The sequence below is a fragment of the Herpailurus yagouaroundi genome, unplaced genomic scaffold, assembly GCF_014898765.1.
Source record: "Herpailurus yagouaroundi ecotype Mexico unplaced genomic scaffold, PumYag 141, whole genome shotgun sequence".
Taxonomy (NCBI): Eukaryota; Metazoa; Chordata; class Mammalia; order Carnivora; family Felidae; genus Herpailurus; species Herpailurus yagouaroundi.
This window is the reverse complement of record NW_024412396.1, coordinates 53,600,480-53,617,544: the sequence shown is the minus strand read 5'-3', so window position 1 is coordinate 53,617,544 and position 17,065 is coordinate 53,600,480. Positions and strand designations below refer to the sequence as shown.

At 38.7% G+C, this 17,065-nt stretch overlaps 1 protein-coding gene across 40 annotated transcripts in view; it reads right to left on the bottom strand.

Moving 5' to 3' along the window:
* The window catches only part of NRXN3 (neurexin 3), a 1,583,151-nt gene that overhangs the window by 7,786 nt on the left and 1,558,300 nt on the right, over nucleotides 1-17,065 (bottom strand). For 3 of the 40 annotated variants that reach the window (XR_005791087.1, XR_005791088.1, XR_005791089.1), the window contains one exon: nucleotides 2,936-3,613. The exons of the other annotated variants lie outside the window; for them this stretch is intronic. The gene's annotated coding sequence lies outside the window, so the exon portion shown is untranslated. The remainder of the gene's footprint in view (nucleotides 1-2,935; nucleotides 3,614-17,065) is intronic. 40 annotated transcript variants of the gene reach the window in all.

The window sequence follows — 17,065 nt, the reverse complement described above, 5'->3', positions numbered from 1 at the left end:
GCAATCATGAAATTCTTCTTCACTTTCAGGAAAAATTGCCATGGACAAACAAGGCAAGTACCAGGGGAGAAGGCTCCAGAAAAACTCAAGGGGCTCAAAGGGGCTTAACTTATATTTTAGTAACACGAGAATCTTGAGGTGGGGCATTTTTCCCCCTAGTTTGTCTGAAATGGATTTGATTCTGAAAGGCTACAGATTCGATTTTTCAACATATGCCCAGGTAAGATGAGACAAAGGCCCTGGATATCATTATACATTGTAAAATAAGGCATGCCAAGTAGAATTTTTCATTTCCTTATTGATTAAGGGCTTTGTCTCTAGAGCCACTCATACTCAGGTTAACATCAGAGCTCTGTGGTTTACTAGCCATGTGAGTTCAGTGAAATTTCTTAAACTCTCTGTAAAATGTAAATAATAACACGCCTATCTCAAACACCAGTGTGAATAATAATACATGTTAATGTTAATTATATGCATACTAAGTATTTAGCATAGAATCCATTGTTACTTCAAAATGCCAGTTAATAGTATTATTTCTATTAACATTTTGGGTCTATACATCATTGATCACTTTCTTCTGATCATTTTTTTAATGTAGTAGCCTCATGCTAGGGTACAAATATAATAATATAGGATCTAGGTTATTGGGGCTATTTTATTTATTTTTTTATTTTATTTTATTTTTTTTTAATTTTTTTTTTCAACGTTTATTTATTTTTGGGACAGAGAGAGACAGAGCACGAACGGGGGAGGGGCAGAGAGAGAGGGAGACACAGAATCGGAAACAGGCTCCAGGCTCTGAGCCATCAGCCCAGAGCCCGACGCGGGGCTCGAACTCGCGGACCGCGAGATCGTGACCTGGCTGAAGTCGGAGGCTTAACCGACTGCGCCACCCAGGCGCCCCTATTGGGGCTATTTTAAATGCAGCTTTGAAGAATGAACTACTAATTCAAAAAGCATGTATTTAAAAAAATGATTAGCCCTTTATTAAATTGACCAATGGATAGCTTCCTCAACAAAAATAAATTCTACTAGATAAAATAACACCCCATTTAGGAAGTTCTTAGTTTTAAGCCCAAAATATCATCCAACACATGAAACAATATAAAATCATATAAACTGAGGCAGAGAAAGCCCATTCATTAAAGCTACTGTGTTGGAAATACATCTATTACCCACCATTCAGTCGGATATTTCTGTAACAGTTTCAGATAACACTATATCTGAAATTAAAGTGAAACAAGTAATCTGTTTATTTAAAAATGATACAGCCCTTCTTTTTTCTTAAAATGTTTATTTTGAAAGAGAATGAGAGAGTAAGAACATGAGTAGGGGAGGGGTAGAGAGAGAGGGAGAGAGAGACTCCCAAGCAGACAGAGCAGTACAGAGCCCTATGAGGGGTTCAGTCCCACCAAATGAACCTTGGGATCATGACTTGAGCCAAAATCGAGTTGTACAGTTAACCAACAGATCCACCCAAGTGCTCCTGGTATAGCACTCCTTACCTATCCATCTTATCTTTCCCAAAGTGCATAAGGCAACATTAATCCAAATACCTTTAACCTCAGGGGGTATTTTCACCTCTAAGGTCACACAAAATGGCAGTACTTACCTACCTGAAAGATTTCCTAAATAAAACTTTAGATGTTAAAATTATCATGTTTCTTCTCGGTAGGATCTTAGGATCCTTTTAAAGTTTACTTGATTAAATCCAGGAGAGAAATAGCAACTATTAAATGAAAGGGAAAAGAGGAGGGGGAGCAGAGAGAAAGAGAGAGAGAAGTTGGAGGGGAGGGAGAGAGAGGGGGCAAGAAAGGAGGGAGGGAGATACAGGGAGGGAGTGGGAGAGAGGCAGGGAGAGAATGGGCCAGGGAGAGAATGGGCCAGAGGGAGAGAGAGAAAGAGGCAGGAAGGGAGAGAGGGAGGGAGGGAAGAGGAAAAGATGCTGGGAGGGAGAGGGATAAAAGGAGGAAGGGAGGGAGAGAGAGAGGGACAAGGAAGGAGGTAAGAAGAGAAGAAAGAGGCAGGGAGGGACACAGGGAGGGAAAGGCTGAGGGGGAGAGAAACAGGCTGGGAGGCAGGAAGAGAGGGAGGGAGAGAGGAGGGAGAAGCTGGGAGGGAGAAGGAGAGACAGAATTGTGTGCTCTCTGTATATGAGTGTTTGTTTTCACCAGTAGTTAATTCTATACATTGAAAGCCATCATTATCACAGGATAATACCCTAGACACCTGGGATTCTTGATGCCTTCATTCTCAATAAAATCAATTTTGGAGTCTGCAGTGATGGTGGCAAAATCCTGGATAACCAAACTCTACTATTGTCACTTGAGAGCACCTTAATTTCCCCTTGCTGAAGGAAAATACAATAAAGGACTGATTTCCCTGAATGCTTTCTAAGGAGTTAAATTAGGATGTATTACCACTGATAATACTTGGCGTTAACTTCTTTTCTTCTGGGGGTACAGGCCTCCCATAGGCTGTAACCAATTTAACATCCCACTGTAGAGCATATCATTATTCTCAAGGCTTTAAAGTTGGTTCAGGCAAAGAGGCTAGGCTTCCTTTGGATGATGAGAACAACTTACCCACCCCTTCTATGAACAGTAGAGTTCACATTGATCATTAGAAGCAATTCAGCACAAAACATAACAGTGAAAATTAAGCAGATAGGCACAAATGAAATAAAATATTTAATACTGTCTTCAAAAGCATATAGTAGAAAATAAAACTAACATCAAGGCCAAAGTAAACTAGAGGGAAGGAGAGCAAATAATATTCACAAGGCATTCACAGTATAAGGGCAGGGGAAAAAAAAAGTAAAAGCAAATTAAAAAAAAAAAAAGGAGGCTATTTTTGGAAAACAAAGAAAGCAGTCATTTCCATATAGATAAAATAAATGAAAAAAGCATACCATATTAATTTATAGTCAACTTACATCAACAAATTGCCCGCATGTTTTTTGGCATGAAAGAAAAATTTACAAAAGAAAGTTGTGTAAGAATGCTCTTGGACAAATAGGATTGCCACATTCTTGTAACTTGCTTTTTTGTTGTCATTTCTTAAAAAACTTTTGAGCAAAATGTCTAATTTTTCAAATATAATAATTTACAACAGAGGATGATACAGGGAGGCAACAACACATACATCCACACCACATAACATGAAAAGAAAAAAAATCTGCACTTTAACGAAGTTTTTCTCTGAGGGGCTTGGGAGGGCATCGATTTTGAATTTGAAATAATTCCGATTGCAGTGATTTAAAAAATTAAAAAAAAAAACCTGTTTACTTTTATAATTTGCCTTTAAAAAATTCTCTGAATCTGGAGGGTTTTGAATGAACTTCTGCACTGTTATAGGTTCTCAGATATATATTTGTCTTTTAAATATTTTTGTCTTTTTGACAAGTTTTAGATTTAAGGGGATGGATGGCAGCACATAAATTTGAACAATGCTAAGGGAAGGGAAGTGTGGGGAGGAGGGATGCAGAGAGGGCAGGGTCATATTTATGAGTGTACGACACAAGAAATGAAGATGATGGGGGTGAAAGTGTAAGTGAGTCGCCATGTCCATGTAAGGGCGGCACGGAGTGATCTAGCTGCATTAGAGCTTCTGGCTGTAAGGAAGGGATGGGCAATATACAAAAACAAATGAGCCTACACATGCCCATCTACAGAAATAAAGAACAGAACTCTAACACAATCTCACACACCCTAAGCTGCAACTTCTTCAACATGCAATTACTCCAAAAATCATTACAGTTTCATTAAAGAGTTTCAAATAATAAAAACAGTTAAACTTTTTTTCCTACTAAAAGTCGCCAAAATACATAAAATAATAATACTAATAATAATGACCAAAAGATTAAAAGCAAAAACAAGAAGACTAGATTTATGCATTCAAGTTGAACAACTTCACCGGCAGCCACACAGCCCCATCTAGAGTTAGGGGAGAGGGTTGGAGACTAGCAGAGGTGATGGAGAGGCAAAAGTGTACAGGGAGCCCACTTGCTGGGTTACTAGTCACTTCCTTATAGAGAAATGGTTCTGTCTGTATGACATCATCCACGTTCTCCCTGCCACCCATGGGTGCACGGGATTCCCAATGAGAAGGCGCTAATTTGAGAGATGTGGATGTGGGGATTCTGCGGCTGAAGTTGTTCCACATTTAAAGAGGGAGTGGGGGAAATTGCAGAAAACAATTCATAACTTTTTTCTCATAATTTTGGATAAAACCAAATCTAAAGTTAAAGATCTAGCAATCAAAAGAAACATATTGATATATATATATAGATAGATATAATACAAAAAGCACTTAATTCCCAAACAAAAAGGGAGAAAAGAACAAAAAAGTTTAAAGGAAAAAGGATTTCACAGACTTTCAGAGATGAACAACCAGATGCACACGCTGAGGAGGCACAGACAGAGCAGTCAGGGGACACTTTTTTTTTTGCTTTTTGCTTTTTGTTTTCTGGCTTGTTGATTCCCCTTTTCGTGATAGCCAAAATTAAAAACAAATTTTGCATTTCCTTTAAAAATGAATTTTGCATTTTTTTAAAAAAATATTTTTTGGTTTCACTTCTTTAAAAAAAATAAAAAGGGCGTGCAGTCTGGATGTACGTCATAAGTAGACATTTGAAAGAGAAGAAAGTGGCTAAGACTGACAAATGGGTAATCTTCTATTAGCCTTTAACTGTAGGAATGTTAATCAAGTTAATACATGCTTAAAGTAAGTTGCATTTAGGGAAAATAGAAAAACAGAACAGCAAGCTGGGGTTGGGGAGAGGTTAGCAAGACAAAACTGATTTGGGGGTGGGAGGAAAGTACTAGACTTAGTTTCATGCCTTTCCAGTAGGGGCAAAGGGCATCCCAAGGCTTCCTGCCAATTATAAGAAGGAAAGCATGTGCCTATGTATATGCATGTTGGGGGCTGAAGTGGAGACTGTAGTGATAGGAAGTGAAATAAAAAATATACATGGGTTCATGGGTTCTGTTCTAGAAAGCTTATCCCATATTCATTCACAGACCTACAAGGCATATTTTGTAAGTCATAGGATATAATTGCAGTGTTCCATATGATTTTCTTGGGTTTTGCCACATTGCTGGGGTACCATCAGTGACAATAGAGCGTTCATAAAATGAGCCTGATAAATGGGATAGCATGCGTGCGTGTGTGTGTGTGTATTCCACACACGCTATTCCGTTTATCGGGCTCACACCCTCTCTACTCCGAAGAACACAGCGGCACAGTGTCAGTATCTGTAGAGTACAGAATAGATAGGAAATGAGCAGGGTATATTCAAACTGCATTGGGGGAAACTATACTATCTCCAGTCTTCTAGAGATCATGTGGGAAACAGATGTTCCATTCAATCTCTATTGAGAAAGATGGAAAAGAGAGAGGGAGAGGAGGAAGGTGAGGGGCAAGGAGAAGGGAGAGTGTTTGAGTAGGTGTTGTGTGTGTGTGTGTGTGTGCGCGCATGGAAGGGGTTTTTAGAAATGGCCTCGGCCTCTACTGGAAGAGATCCCGAGAGTTATAGTCAATACTATATCCCTATGAGAATATTAATGTCCAACCAAGGACTGGGAAACCCAGGTCGGCAAACCACAAAGGTGAGACACTTGAGAGCACCTGGTTCTGACACAATCTTAGTCACTCCTGAGAACTTTGCTGGGTGACTTTCACGAAAAGGAATAAATTGTGAGGATGAGTTAGACTTTTGCCCCGTATGAGACGCCCCTTTTATTATTTTATTTTAAAATAAGTATAATAACGTGTCCCCATGGGTCAGTCCGTACCAAGATTTTTAGTCTCTGGTTTAATAATGTTAATCATTATAGTAGGAACTTCACAAAGGACGGCTGGGAGGTTGCAGAAGGAGGGAAAAAACATCCCAATAATATAGGAAGAGAAAAACCCTTGGTGCACTGATTTTTTTGAATACTTATACTTTTAACAATGAATTGTATTGTATGAGAAGACTCTATAAATGCTCACATGGCCTCACAAGGTATCAAGTGACTTCTTTACAACAAAGTTGGTTTTGATAATATTCAGATAGGCTGTTTTTTGTTTCATAGGCAATTTTTTTTAAAGTAGGCTCCACACCCAGAGTGGAGCCCAATGTGGGGCTTGAACTCACAACCCTGAGAACAAGACCTGAGCTGAGATCAAGAGTCAGATGTTCAACCAACTAAGGAACCCAGGTGCCCGTAGGCAACTTTTTAAAGTGTGAAACATACTGGACTAAGTACAAGACTTAAAGAATAAGATACTTCCAGTATATACATGCTCCTGGATAACAAGAGGTGTCAAGAGGTGTTTTGAGAAGATCTATCATAATTTGGGTAATTTACCTATTTCAAAATAGCTTTTTTTAAAAGTCATACAAGTAGGACACCATTAACATTCTGGAAATCACCGGTTTAAGCAGTTGAACATAGTAAAATTTGAGGTTGTCACTTTGCAAATAAAATATGTATTTTTTAAACCCATGGAAGCCATAGTTTCAAATGAAGCCAACACAGCCTGAATATAGGGCACATACATGCTTATAAGTCAGCCATCAGTTACATACACAAAGCTTGTTTGATTTTTAATGTAAGATAAAAAGTAATATTGCTAGTAGCTCATAATTATGTCCCAGGTTTATTTTAATCTTTCATTAGCTATGTGTGTTAGGTTTTATTATCAATAACTACATGGTTCTCCACCTATGCCTCTACACGGTGAGTGTTAAGAATGCTTTAGAATGATGCTTGCCATTGAGAACAAATAATACAATAATTTGACTTGAAACAGCATATTTTGATGCAACCATTTGTATCCCACCATGTCCAAATAACCTGTCTAAATGTAAAGTCAAACTTTTAAAAACATCAAATGCAATAAGACAGAATTACATTGATCAGGATTCACCTTGGGGAATGCACTTGTTAAAAAAAAATTGTATTCTAAACTGCCTCGAGTTGGGCTTGACACATTCAAAAGACATGATCAGGTAACTCAAGCTACAGACCCACCTTTTTGGGAGAGTGGATCCTGCTGTCTAAGAGACATTGTCTTCAGTGTGTACAAGTGAGGTCCAAGAGGAGGCCCAAATGAACTACTTTGTGTAACTGTAAATATTTTAAGTTTCTGAGGGAAAACAGCGGAGAAAGGAAGGAAAAGGAAACCTTCTTGGGAATCTGAGTGCAATTCCAGGGAAAGACTTGAAACATTACAAGTAGGGTGGGCTAAGAGAGAAGTTTGGAGAACAAATACTTCCTGAGGGTTTCAAGGTTTTTTTTGCATTAGGTATATCAGGTAAATATCCTCATCTGTCCCTTTGAAAGATACAAAAACATTTCACTGATTGCTATTTTATATGTCCACAAGAAGAAGGCAGGGATTCTTCTGGGAGAACCAATGGCTCAGTTCTGAATCATGGTTTGGACTAGAATAAAAATGGAGACTCTGAGAATGGATATGGAATCCAGGAAGGTGAGGATGGCTGTCACCTGTGTCATAAAATGAGTCCTGCATATACTCGGACTTCTCACAACCTCTTCCTCAAGACATGAGTGATGCTCAAGGAAGGGGTGAAGAAGCCTGCTTCGTACATGGTATTTATTTCTAGATAAAAAGTTTAGTATTTTATTTTTAATGGTGAACAAAAATGCCCCCAGTAAAAAGTTTACATACTATCTGTTCCCAAACTCAGTTTCCACACATTATTATAGTAGAGAGGGAGAGACAGAAAAATTAAGCCTCCATAATGGCAAAGGGAGTCCAGGACACCATCAAGCTCAATACTCAGAACTGTATTTCTATATTAATGATCTGCTTGCCTGATTTAGAGTAATTTTTCATACTTAAGTAGATGAGAATGGATAAAACATCACAAAGACTAGTATTACATTTTAAAAACTGCTAAGATAGAACATTTAGATGTGGAAGGACATTAACTTAATGACTTCTTTCCCTACATTCACATAACCCTTAACTTGCACCTTAATTCAGTCCTATCACCTCCATTCTTCTTTGTGAACCTACTGTGTGCTGCACAGATTTCTACTGACTCCAACACTCCATCACATTCAACTTGTTTTCCTCTTAATCTCAACAAGACTATAAGAACTTTAGCACAAGTGTAGACTGTTTTTATCTTTATTTGCCTACCAACCAGGATACTAATCACCAATCATTTATTGAATGAACTAATGAAGGAGTAAATTAGTTAATATATTCAATTGCTCATTTTTTTTTTACCCTGACACTAGGCTACAGCTTCTATAAAGGCATTAAAATCATGCTTCACCACCATGGCTTGCCTTGTGCCTGGAATGTAATATATGGGATAGAGATGTTAGGGTCAGGAGGCCTAAGTCCCAGTCTTGGATGTACTGACCACTGTATTAGTTTGTTGAGACATTGAACAAATCAGTTAACTTCCCTGAGTAAGTTTCCTCAGATGTAATAGGGAGATTGTGATGTCTGGTCAATTAACCCACCTCACAGGGTAAGTTTGTATGACTAATGAGAATTTGAATGTGAAAGTACTTATAAATTCTAAAGGGCTTTTCAAATGTTTGCTACTGTTGTTTTCAAAGCTGGCACCATAGCATCAGCTGTAAAATTCGGGTTTCATATTCAACAGAGGAGGCTGAGTCCCTGAAAGTTGAAATCAGATGCTGGAACATCTACTTCAGCATCAAACAAATAACCTCAATCCAAAACCTTAACCCAAACAACCATTGTTACCACTTCTATTGAACCCATGTCTCTACCCCTCCGATAATGCTAAGTTCCTAAAGCATGATTAGTTCATCTTTAATAGTGAAGTTTTATTATTTCTGCATGTAATTTTATAATTATTTTACCCTTCGTGTGGGTTAGAATTACCTGCTGAAGTGCTCTTATTTAGATACATGTTCATAAGAACATACTTATTTAGTGGCAGGAGCACAGACCTGGAAGTGAGCTCTTGTCCCCTAGCAAACCAGGTGACTTGAGTCAAGTCACTTGCTCTTCACTCCCTTAAATCCCTTGGAGACACATATCTTAATAGACATCAGAACTGGAGGGTAAGATGAGGATGTGAGGGAACAGAGGGTCAAGGTAGTATTTTAGTTCCTTCCTCCCAAAAGTGTTAATACAGTAAGACACACAAAAGGAAAACTCAATTAAGAAACTTTGAGGAATCACTATTTTCATTTTGTTTTAATGTTAATCAGGTATTAGTCTAAGTAAGCCTTTCTTCACTCAGGATATTAAAAGTTCCCTGATTCACAAGCTGAATCTGTAGGCTTATTTTGTGTTTCTTAATCTGTCTAGCATCGAGCAGGACACACCATAGGTATTCAGTGCACATGTGTTGAATTAAACTATAAAAATAGAACAGCTTGCAACACTTGGATCTCTGCTTTGTGAAGTGGGTGGAATTCAAAAAAGCTATCTTTGCTGGCACTAGTTTCTTTAATTAAGAGCCAATATATTTATGAAGTGCACCAATGAGAAAGAGCGTATAAATAGGGCTCAAAGCCATGAACTCAGCAACTGCTCTCCTGCTCTTAGCCTTGCCTCCAGGTAGATTTGTAGGGCTAATATATGCATATAGCTCATTATTTATGTCCTTGGAATACTATTAAAGTTCAAGACAGTTGGTAATATAAATACTTATTTTATCAACATAAAGAGTCACCTGTGTGCCAGTCAGAAAAATGAAAGCCCTGTCTGAAATATTTTGTTCTAATAGCTTGACTAGCCCAAGATTCCTCCTCATTTCCTCCTCTATTTCTCAGCCTTTTGGCTGGCCCCAGGCTTGGCCCTGGGCTGCTTTAATTTTGGGGGTGATCCCATCTAGCCCCTTGGCTATACATGCCTACCATCTATATAACTATGATTTCCTGTTCACCTCCCCTACCCCCGCCTCCAGTCAGAATTCCAGTTTCCCATCTCCAACCGCCTACTCAACATTTCTACTTTGATATCTAAGAGGCTCCTCAAATTCAAAAAGGCTAAAACAGAACCTTAGCTTTTATTTGCCTACTAAACTTGTACCTCCCCTAGGATTCCCCATCTCTTTGGTCTGACTCAGATTACAGACCCTAAATTTGTCATCTACTTGAGCCCCTTCCCCAACTCATCTCCACATATCCAATGTACCAGGAAATTCTATTGACTCTACTCTGGCAACAATTCCTCACATGTCTACTTTTTCCAATGTCATAAACCACCATAATTCCTTGCTTGTAGCCTCCCAAATGATCTCTCCACCTCCACTATTCACTTCCGAAAATCCATTCTCCCTAACAAGCTAAAGTGCTCTTTAAAAGGTATATACTATAAATCAGATCAAGTCAGTTTCTTAAGATCTTCAAAGGTTTCCCCAAACCAAAACTCTGTATGCTGACCCTCTGTGAAAGTGCCCTGTGACCTGCCAGCTGCCTACTATTACTCCCATGTCATCTCCTACAGATCTCTTATAGCACATCTGGCCCAGGATGTCTCAGACTCTGGCCATACAATCTAACTTCCCTTCCAGAAACACTCCTCTCCTTGCTCTCTGCCTGGCTAGTTTCTTCCAGGGGGTTAGGTCTCTCTTCTAATTTTATTCTTCCAAGAGGCCTTCTGTGACTTCCACAGTAAAGTAGCAATATGTTCACTAACTGATTTTGATTCTCTACATAGCTGACTCTTACCCATTTATTTTTGTTCAGTCCTCCCTCGTTGGAAGATAAGCTCCATGAGAACAAAGACTTTGTCCTGTTCTCCACTATACTTAGAGCAGAGCTGGACATAGTAAGAACTTAGGAAATCACTGCTGAATGATTTTACTCAGTGACATCATTTCTGAGTGCAAGCACTGAGTAAATGTTTTGTAAACTAACTATTGAGACATTACATTCCCTATTCTGTTTTGTTTTCTTCTACTCCTCTCTAAACCATATGGGATTTCCTTGAGTTCTAGTTAGCAATTCCAATGCAAATTGGATCTTCTCATCCACAGCTGGCCTAAAAAGCCTTCTGAAAAAAATACAGCACTAACTAACTCATTCTCCCTTTCATAAACTGGTGCTGGGATGTTTATTAAAAACTCAGGCCTTCCTTTGCAGTTGTGAAAGCTAAAGATAAAATAAACAGAATATTCATCCCTAGAGCTGCCAAACTTTGATGCTTGTCTTTAGGCAATAGGAAGGAATGGGCCAAACAAATTATCAGTGGGAGGAATGGTGACCAGGGTGGTAATAATGTACTCGGTTATCTTTGCCTCCTGTGGCCCTGCAGCCCCTGACAGCAGAATCTGGCAGCTGTAGGACCTGTCTCCTGAACTGGTACCATGACACTTTATGACTATGTTTATAGAGTAATAAATTATTCAAGAAGGTTTATTTTGCTTCTGTTGTCCACAAAAGCTCATTTACTCTGTCATTATGACCAGAAATCTGACTGTTTTCTTTGTCCCAGAGTTTCTTTGGGTGGTAGCAGCTGGGCATCCTAACCTATTACCTCCTCTCCACAGACCCCTTACATTCTCTAAGTTGTCCATGAGACATAGCTGAACCTGAAAACACATTATGCTAAAACTCACTGTATCCTGAAATCACCCTTTTTTCCTTTAAAATGTATCTTCATTGTAAGGAATGTACAATGTTCGTAAATCAACACCACCGAGGCATTTTTGTATTCGGTGGAAACCAGTACTATGCAAACAAGATGGAGAGCTTGCCCAAAACTCATACACATCATCAAGATGCTGTACTATGACTACATGGCTTTGACTGTGTCTGACCTGAGCCTCCAAGGGAAGACTGCAGAGATGCATGCATGGGCAAGACACATATCATGAGATTATTCTTAGTTTTTGTGAACTAAATTCCTGTAGATTAGGGAAGGAGCTATACAAAATGCCGTAGTCATTCTAAAAATTCAATGCATACGAGCCTGTGGATTAGTAAAGATAGATGCTTAGGGACAAATGCATATGATCAAATGATGAAGATAGTGATTTCCTTGCAAATATGAGGAAAGAGAAGGAAAATATGAATTGAAATTATATAGTTTAAACACTAATCAGAAGCCTACTTCTGGAAGGAGTTGTTCTTAAGAGGTATTGAAAACTTATTCTCTGCCAGACATTATTTTGAATGCTTTAGATATTTTATTTCAGTTAATCTTTATAATTATATCTTACACATCAGTAAATTTGGGCTGAAAGAAGTTAATTTGCCTAAAATTATATAACTAGAAAGGTGAATAGGCATGAATGGACCAAATCCTATCTGTTTTTACATTAAACTACAATGCAATCCTTAAACAGAATGTTTTTTAGTATTTGGTTCTCAGTGAGTATGGGAAATTACAAACAAGCTACTCTTAAGACACAAAAACAACTTCTGCAGGAGATCCCAGGAACTCTACAGATTTATTTCAAACTCTTATGCCTTTGAAACTACTATTGCACACTGAGATATTCAGAGGGGCTCTGAGGGGTTTTTGTTGGTGTTGTCCTTTTTTTTTTCTTTGTTGTTGTTCAGTTTGTTTGTTGTTGTTGTTGTTGTTGTTGTTGTTGTTGTTTGTGCAACTTTAGGTCACCTAAAACTCTCTGGTCTTAAACATGGAACTAGTTGCTCCACAAAAGCAAACTGGGAAGGTAAAGTGAAGAATGCATGGACTATTAAAGCGATAGCTATGGATTATATCTGGCCTCTTTGCCATTTACCACTGGGTTTCTTTCAGTGCACTAATCTACTAAATCACTCTAGTAGGGGTGGTGGGGTCAGGATAGCAGGCATGTCTGGATATCTGCATTTGTTCCCCCAAGGGGCTCTTAGGCAAAACTAGGTTGAATTTATAGTCAAAACACCTGAACTAAATCCCAGCTCTGATCCACCCTCTGTGACCTTGAGTAAACATAAACTCTTATTTGTAAAATGGAGATAAACTTCACTGGATGTTCAATCAATCAAAGGAGACATTAGATATAGAAACATCTTAAAAAATACAAACATATATGTGTACTTTCAGATATGTTAAGAGAGTAATAACTATCTTACACATAAAAAGCTACCTAACAGTTTCTAATACATGGATTTTAAGACCACACAATAAAAGCTTTGGATGTCCTACCTACTGTAAATGTTACATGGTAGATACTTCAGTTATCTAATAATTACCTATCAAAATAGTCTATTCCTTTGCTATTTTCCTGATTTGTTAAATTACAAGCGTTCTCTATCTCTGTCCCATGTCATTTTCTTTCATATAATATCCTAATCCATCACTGACTCTATACAAAAAATTTTTTAAAAGCCCAATAAATCATTGGAGGAGATCATCACATTGTTCCTGTTTCATACCCTATTATTTTATTCTACATTTTAACCCCAAACTGGAAAGCTCCACTAATCATTCTAAAGTGTGACTAAAAAATGGCTTTCTCTGTACTCACTGAATAGGCCCAGATGCTACTAGCACAGTCTTAGGCCAGAAGACACAAGAATTAGCTTCCTCCTGTGTCCTTTCAGAACCATGGAGTCTACCATGTCCTTTACAGCAACATGGGGTTAGGATGAGGGTAACACACTAACAGACTATAGATGAACATTACAAAGAGAAGGAGTTACTTGCAGCTTTGAAAACAGAAGTTCCAGCAACCACCTGATCGCTTTTAATATCTCCTCGGCTAGACTATGTCATACTTTATCATTGTGGGCTCCCATACTATTTCTTCACAGTATTAATAAATAGATCATGATATATTTTGCTTGTGCTGTTTTAGATGGATAGGTTACCTGATTTTTTAGTTTTCACGCTACAGATGATGACCATATGAGGTATCTTAAAAGAAAAGATCTGAGGGGCGCCTGGGTGGCGCAGTCGGTTAAGCGTCCGACTTCAGCCAGGTCATGATCTCGCGGTCCGTGAGTTCGAGCCCCGCGTCAGGTTCTGGGCTGATGGCTCAGAGCCTGGAGCCTGTTTCCGATTCTGTGTCTCCCTCTCTCTCTGCCCCTCCCCCGTTCATGCTCTCTCTCTGTCCCAAAAATAAATAAACGTTGAAAAAAAAAAAAAAAGATCTGAGAAACATTAAAGGTTTTACTTTTAGCAGTTATACCACATTTAATTAAGAAAGTCAGCATGATGAAACCATGAAGCCCACTTAACAATCTCTGTCTTTATGCAAAAGTTTAATGTGCTCACATCCAGTGACTCCGTGAGAACATTAGCTCATTAATTTTATTATTTCACAGTATTAATCTATAGCAATGTTTCCTTTAATGCTATTTGCTAAAAGGTCATATTTATTGTTTCAGATGGGTGGATAGTACTGAAAGCTGAAACTTAAACCTCAGTAAGAGCCAAGTATTGTCTTTGCAAAATCACATGGCCTAGGGCTAGGCTCGCAAGGGTACTTCTTGTTGAAAAAAAGGAAAAAAAAAGCTGTTTTTTAAAGTTTTATTTTATATTATTCACTACAAACTATATTAGCCCTTATAAACAACTCACTAGGAAAATCCTTGTTATCTTGGATCATTAGGCAGTTTTTTGATAGTGGTAGGTCTCCTAATAATTTAAAGGGCAAATAGGCAAGGAAGGCAGTAGGCAATTGAAATATATATTGGATTAAGGCCTAGGGCCAGAGCAGTATCATAAAAACTTAGAGAAATCATTTCGTCCTTATCATACCAGTTCTGTTTTTATCTTTGTTTTGGCTCAACCCAAATTCTCTTTGCAGATGAGGATGTGTCTTGTTTCCTGGCAAATAGTATTCAACATGGGGCGCCTGGGTCGCTCAGTTGGTTGAGTGCCTGATTCTTGATTTCTGCTCAGGTCATGATCTCACGGTTCATGAGTTCGAGCCCGGCCTCAGGCTCTGCACCGACAGCACAGAGCCTGCTTGGAATTCTCTCTCTTGCCCTGTCTCTCTGCCCTTCCCCAATTCGTTTGCACATGCTCACTCTCTCAGAATAAATAAATAAATGAGTTAAAAAAAGAGAATGTTATTCAACAAAAAAACAGGGGAACATTCTGTTTTGATGTGTGCATCTATCTGCTTGAAAGTTAGGGCTGCTTCATGGTACAACTGTAGAGGCTGCTGTCCCTGCTGCAGTCTATGTAAATAGTGTTCCCCAGAGTTAAACAATGCAAGGCCTGCAAAGCCTTAGGTAACAACCCTGGTCAAGTTACCTGTCTACTTATGAATAGCATTTGTAACTACTCTGAGTAAGGCCTATTTACTCTGGGTTTTCCTCCTTTCAGTTTTGTTGAGGGCAGCCAAGATTTGGACATGACAGGAACATACAGTGGATAATTATCCTTGGTCACTGCTACATACGTTTGTGGTAGTGTTGACCAGAGGGATAAAACCAGTGAAAGAGGAATATGGCCACAGCACTTGATAAGTACCCAATAAATAATTATTCCCAAATAAAAAGACATTTCCCAATGTACCCTGTGGATCTGGCTAAAGGGTATAAATCAAGACACAAAGATACATACAAATATACAGTTATGCATAGCTAACAGTGTTGGAAAATGTCTGTGCATTTTAGCTTCTAAACAGCCTTCATATTTGAAGTTCTTTGATTAACCTACAGTCCCTGAGACACTTCTTTAGAAGAGAAGAATTTAAAAGCAAGGACTTAACTGTGTGGAAGTCTCTAGAGAATAACTCTTTGTGATACTTTTACAGAAAGTGACATCAAAGAACTATTAGTGGTAAAAAAGAATAACTTTGTAAAGCAATGGTGTTCACTACTTGTGGCCCAAAGAATAAAACCACGAGGGATAAGGAGATTGGAATAGCTATTCAGAGAATTTGCTTCCAGAGAAACCAGGGAGATGGGTAAAATCAGATGCTGCTGGGTCTTTTCCCCCAGGTTATACGTCCTACTAACAAGCAAAACTTCAGAAAGTAAGCTCTCTTGCCCTTCCTAGAAGAGATTCAAATTAGGCAGGATGGGGAGACAATTTTACTTACTAATAATGTAACTTCAAGTAAATGACTTAAATTCTGTGTCCTGTTTTACTGCCTATAAAATGTAAAGATTGGTTAAGATGATCTTTTGAGAGAAGCAATGACTTAAAAAGGTAAACACCATCACTAATAGAGGTCAAAACTGTTCCAAAGTGAATACTAAAAATTTTTTTAAAATTTTTTTACATTTTTTTATTTTTGATAGAGACACAGCATAAGTGGGGGAGGGGCAGAGAGAGAGAGGAAGACAGAATCCAAAGCAGGCTGCAGGCTCCGAGCTGTCAGCACAGAGCCTGTCACTGGGCTTGAACCCACAAACCACAAGATTATGACCTGAGCCGAAGTCAGATGCTCAACCGACTGAGCCACCCAGGCGCCCCTCACAAACATTTTTAATTGAGTGTAATTATTCACTTAACACTATGCCATTACATAATGGAAGCACGCATCTTATGTTGCCTTCTCTCTTAAGAATCAAAAGTCAGGGGCGCCTGGGTGGCGCAGTCGGTTAAGCGTCAGACTTCAACCAGGTCACGATCTCACGGTCCGTGAGTTCGAGCCCCGCGTCGGGCTCTGGGCTGATGGCTCAGAGCCTGGAGCCTATTTCCGATTCTGTGTCTCTCTCTCTCTCTGCCCCTCCCCCGTTCATGCTCTGTCTCTCTCTGTCCCAAAAATAAATAAACGTTGAAAAAAAAAAAAAAAAGAATCAAAAGTCAATTACGTAAGCAGTCCACAACACTCCTTCCTTAGTGGGTCCTAGGAAGGGGTAATAATTTCTGTGTTTCTTGTAGTAAGATGACATCCTGGGATAGGATGCTAAGAAAATTATCTTGGCTACATGGGACATTGAGCAGAGAAAGAAGGGAATCCAGTAATCTAAGGATTAAGGTTTGAAAGTTGATGCTCAGTGCAGAATGAAAGAGTCCACCATGGAAATTAGACAGCAAAAGACCAAAAGAGACAACATAGGAGCTAATTTTTTTTTTTTAGCTGCTACATAAACACTGACAAATTTTCAATCTAGCAACCCCAGCTTTTAGAAGTAAGTGTTGGGCACAACTGATTTTTATTGCTTTGGAAAACTCTACATCTCTCGTTTGTACTATGCTA